The sequence below is a fragment of the Strix uralensis genome, chromosome Z (assembly GCF_047716275.1).
Source record: "Strix uralensis isolate ZFMK-TIS-50842 chromosome Z, bStrUra1, whole genome shotgun sequence".
In the NCBI taxonomy this organism is placed as follows: domain Eukaryota; kingdom Metazoa; phylum Chordata; class Aves; order Strigiformes; family Strigidae; genus Strix; species Strix uralensis.
Genome location: NC_134012.1, coordinates 4296102 through 4311886, shown reverse-complemented (window position 1 = coordinate 4311886; position 15785 = coordinate 4296102). Strand labels below are relative to the sequence as shown.

The 15785-nt window shown below is 38.2% G+C and overlaps 1 long non-coding RNA gene across 7 annotated transcripts in view; it reads right to left on the bottom strand.

Moving 5' to 3' along the window:
• Positions 1–15785, bottom strand: part of LOC141937815 (uncharacterized) — a 129740-nt gene that overhangs the window by 46887 nt on the left and 67068 nt on the right. The window contains exon 4 of one of the 7 annotated variants that reach the window (XR_012627076.1): positions 10649–10838. The exons of 5 other annotated variants lie outside the window; for them this stretch is intronic. This is a non-coding gene — a long non-coding RNA (uncharacterized LOC141937815). The remainder of the gene's footprint in view (positions 1–10648; positions 10839–15785) is intronic. One more of the 7 variants, XR_012627077.1, reaches the window with a different exon arrangement.

Here is a 15785-nt window from a genome sequence, read left to right as displayed (position 1 = left end):
AAAGGGCCCAGTGTGCTGCTCACCACGAGGCCAGCAGCAGCTCTGCCAGCCTGACTCTTAAGCCTCTTGTGTTATTGTGCATCCACCGAACTCTGCGCCCAGAGCAATTTTTACCTGTCACCGGTTTGAAGGATCTGCTGGATCCATACCCCTGATCCCATTCCTGCATGGGCTGGTTTGCTCCCTTAGAGAGGAAAATGTAGAACCTTAAGCATTCTCAAGGTTTTTCTCCATCTCAAGTAAATTTCTTTATGAACAGTATACTGCAGTTTTATACTTTTACTCAACAATCATTGCACATGCACTGTTGGCACCAAAGTGGGGTGAGTAAGGCAAAATCTGCAAATTCTTTTATCATCTAGGGAGAAAGCAAAGATTTTGGTTAGCTGTATCTACTAACAGAAAGTCTGGAAAATAATAATAAAGGTTGGTTGTGGCTTTCTGCATATGGGTAAGAGTAGTTCTCAACTCCCACGTGCAGTCATCTTGCACCTCTTTAGCAGGTACAGCCTGAGCTAAGTGCAGGGGATCGACGACATCCCCCAGCGCTCCAGCAGGCACAGGAATGCAGGGAGTGAGGGATAATTTACTACTGGAAGAGGTCACCTACAGATTACTATTCTCTGGAGCAAGAGGTGAGCAAAATAAAAAACTGACTTCCTAGAAGTCTCTCTGACATGAATCAGTGCACACTACTTATTGCTTAGGGATGGCTGGGCAAGCAGTCAAGCCCTAAAAGAAGATGATTCCACTAACAGTTCCCTTATAAAATGAGTGACTCCATGAGCTACCCAGTGGCTTTTCCTGCACTGGTTCCTTAGCAGGATCTTTATTCTTTTTAAGGGGCACTAGTGCTTTTCATAAAAGAGAGATGACATTATTAGAACACAATAATATGAACACTTAGGCATATAGGCAACTTTCATCATATAAGTAGTCCCATGGAAGTCAACAAAGCTTTGTGTGCTTCACTGTTTGTGATTCTGGGCACTTGGTACTATCTCTTTTTATTTTGAATCATTGAGATTTATGTGAACTATGTTCACTCTAGAAATACATTATCAAAAGATTTTTTTGTATTTATATTGACACGATATACAGTTGCAGTATAAATTTTATGAATGCCAGAGAGTAAAGTACCTTTTCCCAATATACTGACATTCATCATGGACTAACATCTCTGAAAACTGCTTCTGTTTCTCTCACATTCACATTTATTGTATCTGGGCTTAGTCCTGCAAACAATTACTTACCTCACTAACTTTATCCATGGAAGGGTTCTCACGACAGTCTGAGGGCCTGTCCTTGCTGTAACTTGTATGTGTGAGCACTCTCCTTACAGAATAGAGCTTTCTGAGTAATAATTTCTGCTTGAGGGACTTTCACATAACACTTAAAACTAAGAACAAACTCCTTCATTAAAACATGTCACTTAATCTTGAATTGGGAAGATACTTGAGGAAATAAAGAGATAAATACACTAAGAATTAATTGGCAGAGCATGTAGGTAGCTAAATTAACTTCTAATTACAGAAAAATTTAGGAATGAGGTTCAGGCTAATAGGTCACTCAAATGCCTATAGCTGGAGTATTCATTTTTGTTAGCCCACTTACAGACACACTCAGCAGATTTGATTTAACACAAATGTATGTGGTCATGTCTGAAAATACACCAGCCTTTATAAAATAGTAAAGAAGCATTTTTCATGCAGTAGTATGGCGGGTTACCTAGGAAAACCTTATAAGGCTGCAAAATATTTCACTTCGATTAAGAACACTTAGCAGGGCAATGTACGTGGTCGTGCACAAGCAGCTGAGGATGAGACTCACCCCTCCCCACAGGCTGGGTGAATAAGGTTTGCACTGACAGCTTTGGGTTAGGAGGGACTGCCCGGGCACACGCCGTTATGTGGGGCGTTCTGGCCACGGCATCCACACCGATAGGAGCAAAGCAACCCCTCCCAACCAATTCTCATTGCTCTGTGGTTTTATGGGAAAAGCACTGTGAAGAACACGACCCGACATCTGGGGTGTGCAGCGGCCTTTGTTTCACGGCTGTTTTGTGCACTCAAGAGGGCAGTCAGTTTTCTATATGAGCCTGGGGATCCTTGTGGAGGACTTTCACACAGTATGACTCACTGGATTTAATAATTGCATATGGTGTAGGTCAGCACAGGTTTTGGGCCCTGTCATGCTTCTAACAGAGAGATATTGCACAACTGTATTTTTATTGAAATAAGAGAGGCTGAAGAGTTAAAAGCAGGAAAAAATATTGTTACAGTACATAGACAGCTCATAATATTAGACAATGTGTGTAGAACTACACCTGCAATAAATATTTCAGCTATGTTTCAAAATAAGCGTATGGCTGATAATTTTAAATCCACTTTTAAACAGGCTTCGTGGCAAAGCTGGACTGGGCAATTTGACAGTGGATAAACTCCCCAGGTAGCATCCAGGACTGGTACCTTCTCTCCACTGTCACACAGTTGCAGTGCATAATGCATGAAGATGGTGCTCCTGTAAGCAGCCTGTGATTCAACACCACAGTCTTAGGCTACCTAAAGGAAGGATGGCCTAAACTCTACTGATAAAGAGAGATTTCTTTGGCCCTCTCATACCCAAAAGAGCAGCCACATGCGTCTATGGCACTTATCCAGAAAGAAAAGTGCCTCCCTATTAGATTTCAAAGTCCGGAGATTTGCACCACCCAACCGAGTGCCTTATTGTGTCCAGCTGAAGCAAAGCCTGGCAGCAGCACACAAGTGAGCAGGCGCTGGCTGCAGAGTGAATACCAGGGACCCAATGAGAGTCAGAAGGATGGAGGGAGGTTTAACAGTAGTGATGTGGGAGAAAAGGCAATGGGAGGAAAAGAAGAGGAAAGGGGAGACAAAATGAAGAAAACAAGAGGCAAGGAATGAGGTAAACAACTCTGGAGGTAGTGTATACAAGACTGACAAAAAAACAGCAATGGAGAGCAAGCGGAAAAAGTCATGGGAAATAATAAATTACATCTGTGAAAATTAATATAAACTTAATAGAAAGCTGAACGATACACATGAAGCTGTGGGGATGGACACATCTGTGGCACAGCTCAGTGTTTAGCACTAATCTCTTTGTAAGAAAGCTGAACAACAAAATCAAATTCACTGCTTGGAAACAGAAGGTCTAGACAGAGACACGATGTTATTTAGATTTCTATATCTGTGCCAAATTTGAAGGGGGTGGGAAGTAAAGATATTGTGGCCTCCAGTATTTTATGTCCCTCTCTGTGAATTTCTAAACCAACCATGACAGGGTTGACTTTTATTCTTAGCTCATAAAGAGTGATTGTTTTGCCTGAGGAATACACTAAAAAGCAGGTATTTCCAAAATATCCCCCACAGGCAGAAACAAAGAATTTCTTCAAGGGACTGTAAAACCTCTCTACTTTGGACATCAATTAATATAATCTTTGCACTGTAAAGTGCATAGCTGATGCTTTTGGAGTTTGCCACCTCATCCTGCTTTGCACTGGTTTGAGCAGAGCTCATCGGACATGGATAGACCCAAGTCAAACTTGCCCAGTGCCTGCTTCCCCTCCTTCAACCAGTGCTTCACTACTCTGTGCAGCAGGTGAGACTGGTGAACAGACCTCCTCTGGATAATATCAGCATTATCCTGTTCAGAGCCTGCCCAGAACATCCTCTGAGCCATTGCCTGGTGTTCATCAGCTCTGTGCCCACATCAGTGGTAATCCCAACCTACCTCACAGCACAACCATGCGTCTTAGTTGTTACTTACAATGAGGACAAGCAATAACAAATTAAACACTTTGACAGTCTTGCAAGGCAGTAAATATTACTGTTTACATTTATTTCGGTGGTCATGAGTCTGATTAATCAAATTGAATTTGGCCTCATAAGGCAGACAGACCTTCTTCACAAATAAGTCTCTGGCAGGTCTGAGAACAAAACCCAGGTCCTATATATTTGTTGAATGATTTGCCTTATTCTTAGTCTAAGGGGAAAAAAAAATTATGAGGTATGTACTTGGGAGAAAATAATTTGTTACAATAAACATTGCACATTTCAGAAACCCCTTTCTCAACACTTAGAGCAAAACATTCCACAAAAACCCACCAAAAACCAGGGCAAGAAAGTTCTGTTCATTTTCTCTCCCATTCAGCAAAGCACTTAAACCTGTGTATGTCTTTAACTTTGAGAACACACTTTAAGTTTATCCTGCTCATGAGTTCATGTCAGATTAGCTGCAAAGTACTCAGTATCTTGAAGGATTGCTCCAGTGATTTTGTTGGGATTTTTAATATTCCTTTCAGGGTTTAATTCTACACTTTTCACTCACCTTACATGTCATTGACTAAATAAGTAGTGCTGGTGAAGACTATTCACAGGAGTACTACAGAAGTAAAAAACAGCATACTCAAAACCTTATTAAATGATTCATTGTAACCAACATAGTAATATTTTATCTTAGTGGCTTTTTATTCTGCTTTATTTATTATCTTTCCTAGTAAAGAAGGAGAAATGAAAACACAAACTTTATAAATTGTTGCTGGGGGTGTTTGTGCTTAAGCTTTGTAAGAATGAGTCTTTTGTTTTATATTATGCCTAATATTTTCCTGTATATTGTTGATATTTTATAGTAGCAGTATAGTAATACATGAAAAACATAAAATGTTACTTATAGATATAAAAATTTTGAGGATAATGCATATATTTATATGCATATTGATATATAATATAGCAAGTGTATATAAAGAGATAGGTATGTACTTGGATACTGCATATATTCAAACTTATGACTATATAGTATAGTAAGCATGTGTATATATTTGTCTGCATATATATGTATTTTCTTTTTAAAAAAAAAAAAACTAATTTTTTTAAACAATTTGGGACATATCTTTTTGCCTTCAAATAAAATAGAACTTGAAGGGAGACACTATCACAACATTTATTTCAAAAATATTTCAATAATCTCCTCAAAGGACCTCACATATGCAATCTAATTTTTCTCAAAAGCTACTTAAAGTATAAAATATACAGCAATTTGGGCTAATTCTCCCTGGAATTTGAAGGCTGCAGTATTGATAACTGGCCAGCAACAGAGTTTTCAAAAAGTGGTTAACTTTATATTCTCCCTACAAATCTGGCACCAGCAATCACCTATCTAAACACATGAAATACACAGGTGATAGCACTATATACAGGCACCACACAGGACACTTAAATTCTATATGACACTAATGTATGTTATGACCTCTTGACATCCCTGTAATAGTTAGCATCTGCTAAACAGTGCTTTCAGGTGCTGTTTTTATTGATCTTACGATTGTATACACAACCAGAACCTCTTCAAGAGACAAATAACCTATGAAATAGTGTTGCTGTACTTTGCATAATTCTCACATACATATGATTGCATTAGTTATAGTTCTAACAACATATTTAAGTGTTCTGTAATTGATAAGAAATTTAGATTCTGTTGTTACAAAGCTCACTTATTTGTGTAAAGAAAAATAGGATCTAGTAGTTGCAAACTGCACTAATATTTGCCTTATGCTACTGTACAGCAGTACTGGCTTTCAGCAACATTATTTAACTCTTTTGCCCTTCCTTGAAAATAACTGAAGGGTTGCTTAGTTTAACAACAACAACAAAATCATATAATTTTGGTACTGGATGAGCAGCTTCACAAAAATAGCACAAAATCACAACAGTGGACTTCTGACTAGTAAACACAGTACCAAATAATATCATGAGGATTATTACCAAAAGTAGGCGCTTTTTGCCTGTAGTCTCACTGAATCTGCAGAAGCATTTCTCAGATAAAGACATTTCATTTTGATAGGTCTTAAATCATAAAAACCTGATAAAACACTAGACCATTATGTGCTGAAAAGGTAACGCTAATCCTCATAATAGAAATGTACTTCTTAATTTTGGTGAAATAAAATAAAAATAATGATGTGCGATAATGATAGTAAAAATTGGAAAAATGAAATAAGGCATACAGTCACTGAGATCCCAGGGGGTGGGGTCTTCGTGAAATAGGTCTTGGTTTTGCAATTCAAATGCATCATAAGCACTTTTTCTTCTTCTTGCCACCTAGGCAGGAGTGAATCAGTATATGGAAATAAATATACTGAAATCAAAGTTTTGGTAAATGTAACATAAAACCAGTATTTGATCCTGTTAGGGACTTGGTGTTACATGTCATCATTCATAAAATCATGTGTTGTTATATACTTCAAATATTCGTGCATTTTGTTTCTATAGCAGAGCATACTTGGAAAGAAGCTGAACTTTGCAAATAATTCTCAAGTCATCCTTGCACAAAATTTGGCTGTCCAGAGCAGAAAATATAACGATTTTTTTTTTGCACAATTCCTGTTTAAAAATCAGATACTTCTCTATACAGAATTCTGTGTATATCTTTCCGCATCACTGTCTTCTAGCAATAGGCTACCTTCATCAAACAAGCACATGAGGTTTCAACGATAGGGATTTATTATGGGTCTTTCTTGTACAGGTTCTGTGCATGCCTTGCAGCTTGGCAAACAGATCATTCAGTTAAAGTTCTCTTGTTTTCTTTAGAGTATTAACTTTTAAGATATACACTACCAGTATTCTATGGTTGACATAGCCAAATGCAGCATAAACAAAGAGAAGCTGTGTGTTGGGTCTCTGCACGGCACGCCCTTCTGCAGAAGACTGCTCACCTACAACAAGGAAAGTGATCCTAACATCATGCCTGTCAAACTTCCCAGACACTTTCAGGTAAATATGTATATGTCTCTGTACAAGAAACACCTGAGAACTGTTCCCAGTGTTCAACTTATTTTCACGTATACTCAGCTACGAAAATATAAAATCACTGACACTGAAATAGGCATATTTCTGTGTAGTCACATATCTACCTATATCTTCATACAGGTATGCACATACCTTATGAGTGTAAACATTTAAGTAACCTCCAGTCTCCAAATTATCTTTCGAGATAAATTTAGCTAAAAGTTTTATCTGTATTTTCCCCCAGTTCATTTTTCTGGTGATATACATTCAAGCACACGAGCTCACACAGGTTTAAGTGTATCTTTACATTAAAGCCTGCCTAAAGCAGGGCCAAATTCTGAGTCCTTGCTGAGGATGTAATTCTACAAGCTACTTTACACAGATTTCCATTGTTTAATGATAACCTTCCCCTGCAGACAGTGTTGTTTACGGGCTTGCAGATTAAGGCATTAATTCTTCAAACCACAAACACAAAATTCCCATTAGCTCCACCAGAAATGGGATACGCAAAAGGTTTTTGGGTTGGGACCCTGATTAAGGCCACCTTGCTCTGAGTAAAGAAGGATGAAGCAGGACTGGAGGACCAGACTGTGCTCACAGTGAGCATCCTTTGGACCAATGAGAAGCACTGCTGAAATCAGTGGAGCAGCTCATGAAGGAGACATTGTTCGGGGAGAAGAGCTCATAGCCCACTCTTGGGAGTAACTCGGGGCCATCACATGTTGGTGTTGGTCCTGAAGAGTAGATTGAGTTTAACAACACATAAAGGCCCACGGGATTATTCATCCAAAAACATAGAATCATATTAGCAGAGTGTGTAAGTGAACACTTTGGACAGGAGCAGTGCAATATTGTTAGTATCAACATTTTCAAAGTGCGTGTTTGTGGGCTCTGACAGTGGCCATTGACAGAGCTGTTGCAAATGCAATTTTTGACAATCACAGTTTGCCATGTTACAGCTATGTGGTCATGGCAAGACGTCTAAAAAAACCACAGAAAACACCACCTTAGCCACATCTCTCCCCCTTAAAAAAAAACAATAAACAAATGAAACACCCTACACAGCAGCCCTGGTGTGGGGATGTTGTTGGGGGCCAATGAATGCATGTGTTAACAAGGCCTAATCTTCCCTTTTGTGTTTGTTTCTTCATTAGGCTCTAACAGAGCTTCTGCCCCCTCACTGAAGGTTTGATGAGAAGATGGTATGACAGGCTTGGCTTCTCCCCATGCAGCTGGCACCGCCAATGCCAAAAGCCAGGGCCTGCTGCAGCGGGATCAGGAGAGGCTCCTTCGGAGCATGGTCTGACTGTCAGTTTCCCACCCGCCTCCCAGCACCCAACTCCCTCCCCAAAGCCCCTTAATGAGAAGTGGAGGACAATGCCAGCATTGTTGTTTCTATTGGAAAGAACAATCGCTGTTTACCCAAGCATTCGCACTGCCCAAACCCTGCTGATAATTACTTCTAGAGACTCTGATTAACTCTGCTCTCCGTTTTCGGCATAAAAAGCTACTGAGCCAGGGGCAGGACAACTTTTCTGTCTCTCCTGGTCTTTTAACAGTCTACTTGAATATCGCCTGGGCCTCATCTTGGGTGCAGAAGTGAGGATGAACTGAATCTGTGCTGGGCCCACCTGCTTCGGGTGAGCAAATGAGGAATCCACACCAAAGTATGGTGCTGGAAACGCGACCCTTCTCCCCCCAAAATAATCAATTTTGAAACAGCACTCCTCCGATTTCTCATTCCCAGTTTTCTTTACAACTGTCAGTAATAAAAAAAAGACCCCTCTAATTAGCACAGGCATCTCTCAGCAATTTATCCTTGCTAAATTTTTGTGGCTAAGTATGCAGCACAAAACTGCTCACGAATCGTAAGCATCACGAAAGCGGCGCAAGGGATTTTGTTCTGTTTTTGTAAGCCAAGCAAAACGGAACTGTTGCTGAGTCTATTTCTAGGATGCTGGCAATAATTTTAGTCTGTCAAACCATTCGGTCTTTCCTCACCCGCCTCCCTTCATAGCCCCACCATGCAGTCTGCTGCTAGCGCTATGCAAAACACCATCATGAATATGCGTAATTATGGAGATTCATGGTAATTTTTCAGGGTTATCCGATGTGACGTTTATAGGACAGCAGCATACATCAATTTAAGCAAGAGTGACAAATATTTTATCCTTTTTATCTCTATAGTATTTTTAATATTTCCTTGGTCTCTCCTGGGAGCTGTGTGAACTGGTAGGAATTTGAACAAAATATTTTAAAAATCAAATACTTTACTAGCATACTAATTTTTAAGGTTCAGGATTTTAATGTACATGTGGTATGTGTGCATGCATGTAAGACTGTCTTACCTTAATGCCATTTATTTATGTGAAATGAACAAAAGTATTTCTGTAGATATTTTACATGCTGTTATTCTGTTACCTACAGATAACAATAGAGAGTAAAATGTCTCATGTATTGGACTGCTTTCTGAAAAATGAGTTTGTTTGGTCTAATTACTTCAATAATCTGACTACCCACCTGATAGAGCGATTTAGCAAGCTGTTCTCATTTTTAAGCACAGACTTTTAAAACAATGATGTTAAATGATTTAGTGCTAACTATGGCGAACGGCAATTATGTTCCAGATCCGTTGTACCTCCTAGAGGTTTGGATATGTGGTTTATTAGAGAAATTAATTGGGGTCTAGTCCAAAAATGTAGTGTTTGTAATGATTACTAACTATGAGAATTTTTGTTCTTGATATTTTGAGTGGATAGCACATCAGTTAGACCTTCAAATTCATGACACAATTTCATTTAAGGTCAGTAAAGTTACTTGTAGATGAAGGTGTAATGCACTGTGAGGCCTCAAAATATCAGTGGATATTCACCACAAATTAGTATGCAATAATAAGATCGAGAAGTCTAGCTTTTTACAAAAAAATAGTAAAACTGCCTGCTACACTGTATATTACAGTAGTACTGGACGTTGTTATAGAGTTAATTCATTTGCAAAAAAAAATCTCTGGTATTTACACTGCCACATGCCTCAAAATATTCACAAAACAAATCATGCAGTATCATTACTCTATGAATCCTTCAGTCTTAACAGAAATTATTCCATTGTTATATACTTAAACAGAAAAAATCTCATAGGACATACTAAAGAGCAAACACAACACTAATTTTAATTGTGTATGTTCTTAGTAAAACTTATTTGCTCTTCATAAAATTTAAGAATACATTCAATTGTCTCTCTTAAATACATAAATACACCACTACATTTACGCTTAGGAAAATAGATGTATTTTTTGTTTCATTCATCAATTTTTTTAAAGTTATTTGGTATGGTATGTTTAGTGGACATAAACTCAATCCTGTCCTCCATGTGTAACAATGCAGCAGAAGAGGAGCTCACTCAAAGTCCTGTCTGCCATTATTGTGTGAGATCTCAGATTTAAGTGGGGAAATTAGCCAGAAGGTAATGAAACAATGTGGGAAGCCTTCGCTTTGCATAACACGGGGGTGCCAAATCTAGCATTTTACATTTATTTGTGGCTGTATATACATACAGTGTAAACCTGACTGTGGCACACTGCAAATATAACTTACAGCTGTGTTATGGCATATGAAAGGAGTGCAAAACCCTGCACCCAAGTACCCAGGCGCATGGATGTGCACACGTGTCTGGATGTGTGCGTGGGCGCACGTGCATCCCATCTGCAGAAAACAATATGGTCCCCAAGCATTACATTTTTTAAATGGCTAAAATTTATAATCTGTCAGAACATCCATGAAGATCATATGAATGTCTTAACATGATTTTTTTCAGAAAACATGGATATGCATTGATGTAAGTGTAGGAATTACCTCTGAGTATGTATTTTGCATCTGTCAGGCACAGAAGGAGTGACCAAGGTTCACTCACAGCTGCCCCATGTTCACAAAGGGTCTATCCATGGAGACTTCCACACAACCACCAAGAGATGTCCCCCAAAAATGCTCTGTGCCTCACAGACATGGGGCCAAAACAAACAGCAGGGCATGTCTTCCAGCTAATCTAAATGATAAAATAAATAAAAATAAAACAAAATATAGCAGGAGAATGCTAGGGCTGTATCCCTATATGCTCTCAGTGAATATTTTTAGTGTTAGCATACCCTAACTCTTGTAGGATCAGCCTTGTGACTGAGCTTGCGTTTGTTCCCTGTTCTCACTATTCAGACCAAGCTAAGTTTCAAAAGCTGTCAGCAAAGGCTGGAGATTTGGGAGCCACGTTTATGTGGATATGCCTGCTAAGGTGCTAAGGCCCTGATCCTGAAAGCCACCAAGTAGCTCACAGAAGGCGCCGACATCCTGCATCAGAATTATTGGGAGAGCTGTCTGGAGAGCAGCACCTTGAGAAAATCATAATGTGTGCCTTTAAATTAGTGACAAGTGAAAGCATTGTACTAGCTCTCATTAAAAGTGAAGGCTTGGTTTATTTAAAATTTTATTTTAAAATTGTGTTATGGGTTTTTATCACTACCAGCTATTAAGACTGGAGTGCTAGGCATCACCAAAATATTTTATGAAGCTATTAGGTGACGAAAACGAGCCAGTGTGATGTTATAAATTCACTACATGCATGCTCACATGTAACAGTTGCTTGCATTTTTCATGCTGCTTGAAAAATACTAACATATGCTTACAGCAGGTAGAAATTTGTATCTCCCTACATAAGGATAGACAGATGTAAAATCTTTATGACATAGCTTTTCAAGAATTGTTTTAATTTCCCTTTAAAACCATGATCTATAATTTTATTTATGGGAAGTAAACTTCTGGAATTAAACAGCCACATTTTCCAAATGGTGGATGTGATAGATATTTTCTTTTGAATTGCTAAGGAGCAAAATACCATAATTTGGTGGCAAGCATCTGTCTGGTAATCACATAAGATAAATCCATAAGAAATACAGGAAATATATTTATTTACTGTTGCTGCTAAGCCAGCCTTTATTTATCTTAGGAGGATTTTTTCATCTATGAGCGGAAAACAAACTTTCCTTCAAGAGGTCTGTGAACCGAGTAATAAATGTGAGGTCTAAATCCCGTATGGAAATCAGTCGGGTTTAATCCTGGATATTCTTCAGGATGCAAATGAGGGTGGGAGGTTTCCCCCGTCCTGCTGTCATATGGGCAGCCAATTTACAGGCACGGGCGCTCACTGTACGTGCTGCGGGCTCTCCTGCACCTCCCCCTCGCCCCAAGACTTGGTCTCAGCTGCCTGCCTTTCACAGAAAACCACAGACCAAGGAAACATATCAGTAATAGCGCCCTGTAAATTAACTTGACATTTGACGCAGGGGGAAGAAAAAAAAAAAAACACCACCAAAAAACCAAACCCTAAAAGCTCACAAAAGACATTGAAAACAACAGCCACTCAGGACCCGCGCTACATATAGTGTGGATTTAAGAGATCTGGAAGGTGGTTATTCTCTTGTAAACAACATACTCAGCCCTCTTCGTCTTTGTTAAGACAACTCAGTCACTCTTTGTTAAAGCCACAGCATCCATCAAATAAACAAAAAAATACCCTATACTTTCACAAAACAGCCACACTGGAGCCAAATAATATACAGGAAGAGCATTGCTAGCTATGGGCTTGGCTTCATCTTACGTCCCTAAAACTGTAATTTAAAAAAATATGCTGTTGTTAAAAGACAAATTGGAACTATTAATATTAATTTACTACTAATAAGGTGTGCTACAAAACTAAGATATAAATAATTTAATGCTAGTATTTTATGATTGGCAAGCAGCCTGCTAAACATGTGAGGCACGCAAACACTGCTGTATCTTGAAAATATCATTAAAGTAAACATTTCATTTTTCTGTGTACTTGAAGCTACAAATCTTTTTTCCTTTTTTTTTTTTTTTTTGTCAAAAAGTACTTGAATCAAAGACAAATTATTGATGGAATATTAACTGCTTCTCTGACTCTGCTTGCAATATCAATAGCAATAGGATACAGAGAGATGGAGCATATTTAAGCTATTAGACATGCAGGAATGTTATTATGCTTTATTGTGTCTGCTTGTTCCCACCTCCTCTCCTCTCCCCGACACCTCTCCCTTTCTCCTCCCTCCCTCCTGTCTTTCACACACACACACCCCCCCATAAATACATACATACATACGAACACACACACACAAACACACACACACACACACACATGCTCCCCCCTCTGCAGAGCTGGCAATATTGCATCTCACAAACATGTGGCCTTATGCTTTACAAGCAAAGGAGTGTACTGTTAAAATGCATAATCTTAGCATCCCTGCTTCTTGATATTCATGGATTTATTTACAAGTCCCTGTGTTCTACTTTTTTTTCCTCTTTCTGTGATTTCTATCACTGGCATGCCTATATTCTTGTGGGAATTTCAAATAAGAATCAAGATATAACTGGCAAATATTCTGTAATGCAGCCTGCATTTCCATAATTTAGCTGTTTGGGGTTTTTTTAAAGAGACAATTTTAAGAGGTTTATGGACTTACAGATATATGAAGAGTATTTTGATTGGCTTTTTTAGTACTTCAACTACTTAAGGTTCTGTTTGTATAAAATGGCTGTAATAAAATGAATTTATGTACACATATATGCTTGTGTATATGTAAATGCATTCGGAATGAAAAAGTTCATAAATCCTTGTCAATTGTGCTGATTAAGCCCCAAACTCTGACAGTGCCAGTGTTAAGATTTTTCACAAAAGAGTTAAAATGCTAAAGAAAGAGTTACCCATTTTAGTTTTTCTTTTGATAGCAGGTAAAGAAATGATTTAACTAGTTCAAAGGAAGTCATTCATACTTTGCTAATTTTCACTTCTTTAAGAAAGCCTTTCATTAGCACATTCTACAATTGTCAGATGGACATTTCCATCTTGTAGACAGAAGGATATAGTGCATTTCATCAATGATTTATTTCCTAAATATTTACAGACAGGGGCTTGATTCTGCAAGCTCTTGCGCATGAGTAACTACACTTACCTGAGTAAACCTCTTAATATGAATGGGTTACTCATATGAGTAGTTTCCTGTTAGTAAATTTGCTGAACTGGGCTCTGAAATTAACAAAATAATTTTAATATGCATTCTATTTACTATTTTGGTGTATCTTTCCCCTTTTTTTACCCCTTGAGACCCATGTGTGAAGAAATAATTGACAATTAATACTTTTCCAAAAGCTGATCTAAATTACTTTTACCAGGCTACAACAATAAAAAAATAACACAACATGTACTTAACATGTATAGCACCTATATTTTTCCCCCTTTTTTAATTGTAGCAGCAAGATATTCCTCATAAATTTACTGTAAGTAAAATACTATTGCTCTTAATGTGGGCATGCACTCCACATTACTAAATGAGAATAATATCTTTCAAAAAGTTAATTAATTTGCTGTCAGATGCAAACCCAATTTACACTAACATTATTCTGTCTGGGATCTGAGGTTTTGTTTTCTTCTGTAAGTAACCTAGTGTTTTTGGAAGACATTGCCTCAGTAGTAAAGCAATTTAGAGTGGAGGATATTTTTAGACTACATTCATTTAAAGGAGGGGGAGGGAAAGGCCATGCAGTAAGATATACATGTATTTGTAATTCATATTGTTGCTGTGCTTCTATTGTACTCTGAGCTTCCATCATGGCTGAGATGGGGAGCTGGCATCCAGACAGTGCAGCAGGGCAAGGAAAAAAAACCCTCACCGAAAACACAAATAGCGGGGTTTCTCCCTCTCCTCCATTATCCCTGCTAATTATTACCATGCTTCTTCTAGTTTAAAAAACAGAAGCAAATAGCTGTAGGCTAGGAAGGCATATCTGGTCAGTCTGCTAAATCACATTATTAATCCTTCTGGTCCAAAATAGAGATTTTTTCATTCTGGTCTTTCAAGAGCCTCACTCTACATGTTCAAAAAGATGACAGAAAAATGAACTGGAATGTGCAAGCATTAAACATTTACATTCTCTACTCCTTGGTCATTATACTGATGGCCATATTTTACATCTTCCCCTCCCCCACCATACTTTTGCTGATTTCACCCCATTTGCATGGCCTTATTATGCATATAGCCTTTGTTCTTCTGATATAGAGTACAGCACAGTGACAAAGCAAAACATATATACAGAGATAACCTTTTCTCTTCTTTAAAATTGTTCCAGCCATCTGATATTAGCATTTGATTTACCAGTGTAATTCAACATTAAATCAGATGTATGCTCTTGTTTATAAAATACAATTTACTATTGTTTGAGAAAATGCAAAGTCAACATCTAAACTGCCTCCAAAAATCTTCTGCTTTAATAATACATTCAGGTTTTCTGTTGATAGCAGTTTAAGTAAACACACTAGTGGTAGGTAACAATTAAGAAGTAACTGTTTATTTATGACAAGTGAGATATCTGCTATATGTCTAACTGCATGGATCTTGATAAAGTGATATAAATTACTGAATTTGACAGATAAGGCTCAACATGGACAGCCAGCCTTTGATTTCAAGGCTTTCTCCTTGCCTCATACCTTAAAACAAAGAGACTGGATCCCTGAAGTGTGTTATTACTTTCTGGTTGTTCTTATACTGTACCAAGTGTATTTTGATCTTATGGAAATTCGAGGCTGATTCATCCAGCTTTATCCACTGATTTCAGCAGATCTGCCAACCAGAGGGAAGCTTTCAGAATCAGTTCCTTGGTTTCTGTCCCAAAGTAGGTAATAAAGGGTTTAACATTGTCCCCTTGAAAGGGAAAGGTAAATTCCCACTGGCTGCAACAGGAACACAACTGGGCCCACCTTGAAAGAAGCATAAATTCATTTAAAAAAAAAAAAAAAAAAAAAGTCTTTGCCTTCAGTAGAATTTTAGGGTGCAAATAGAAGGAATAATTTGACTTCTTGAACTTTATCTTGCATGATACATTCCTTTTCGTGAGATTCCTACATGGGAGATTAACCACTTCTTTAATTCCT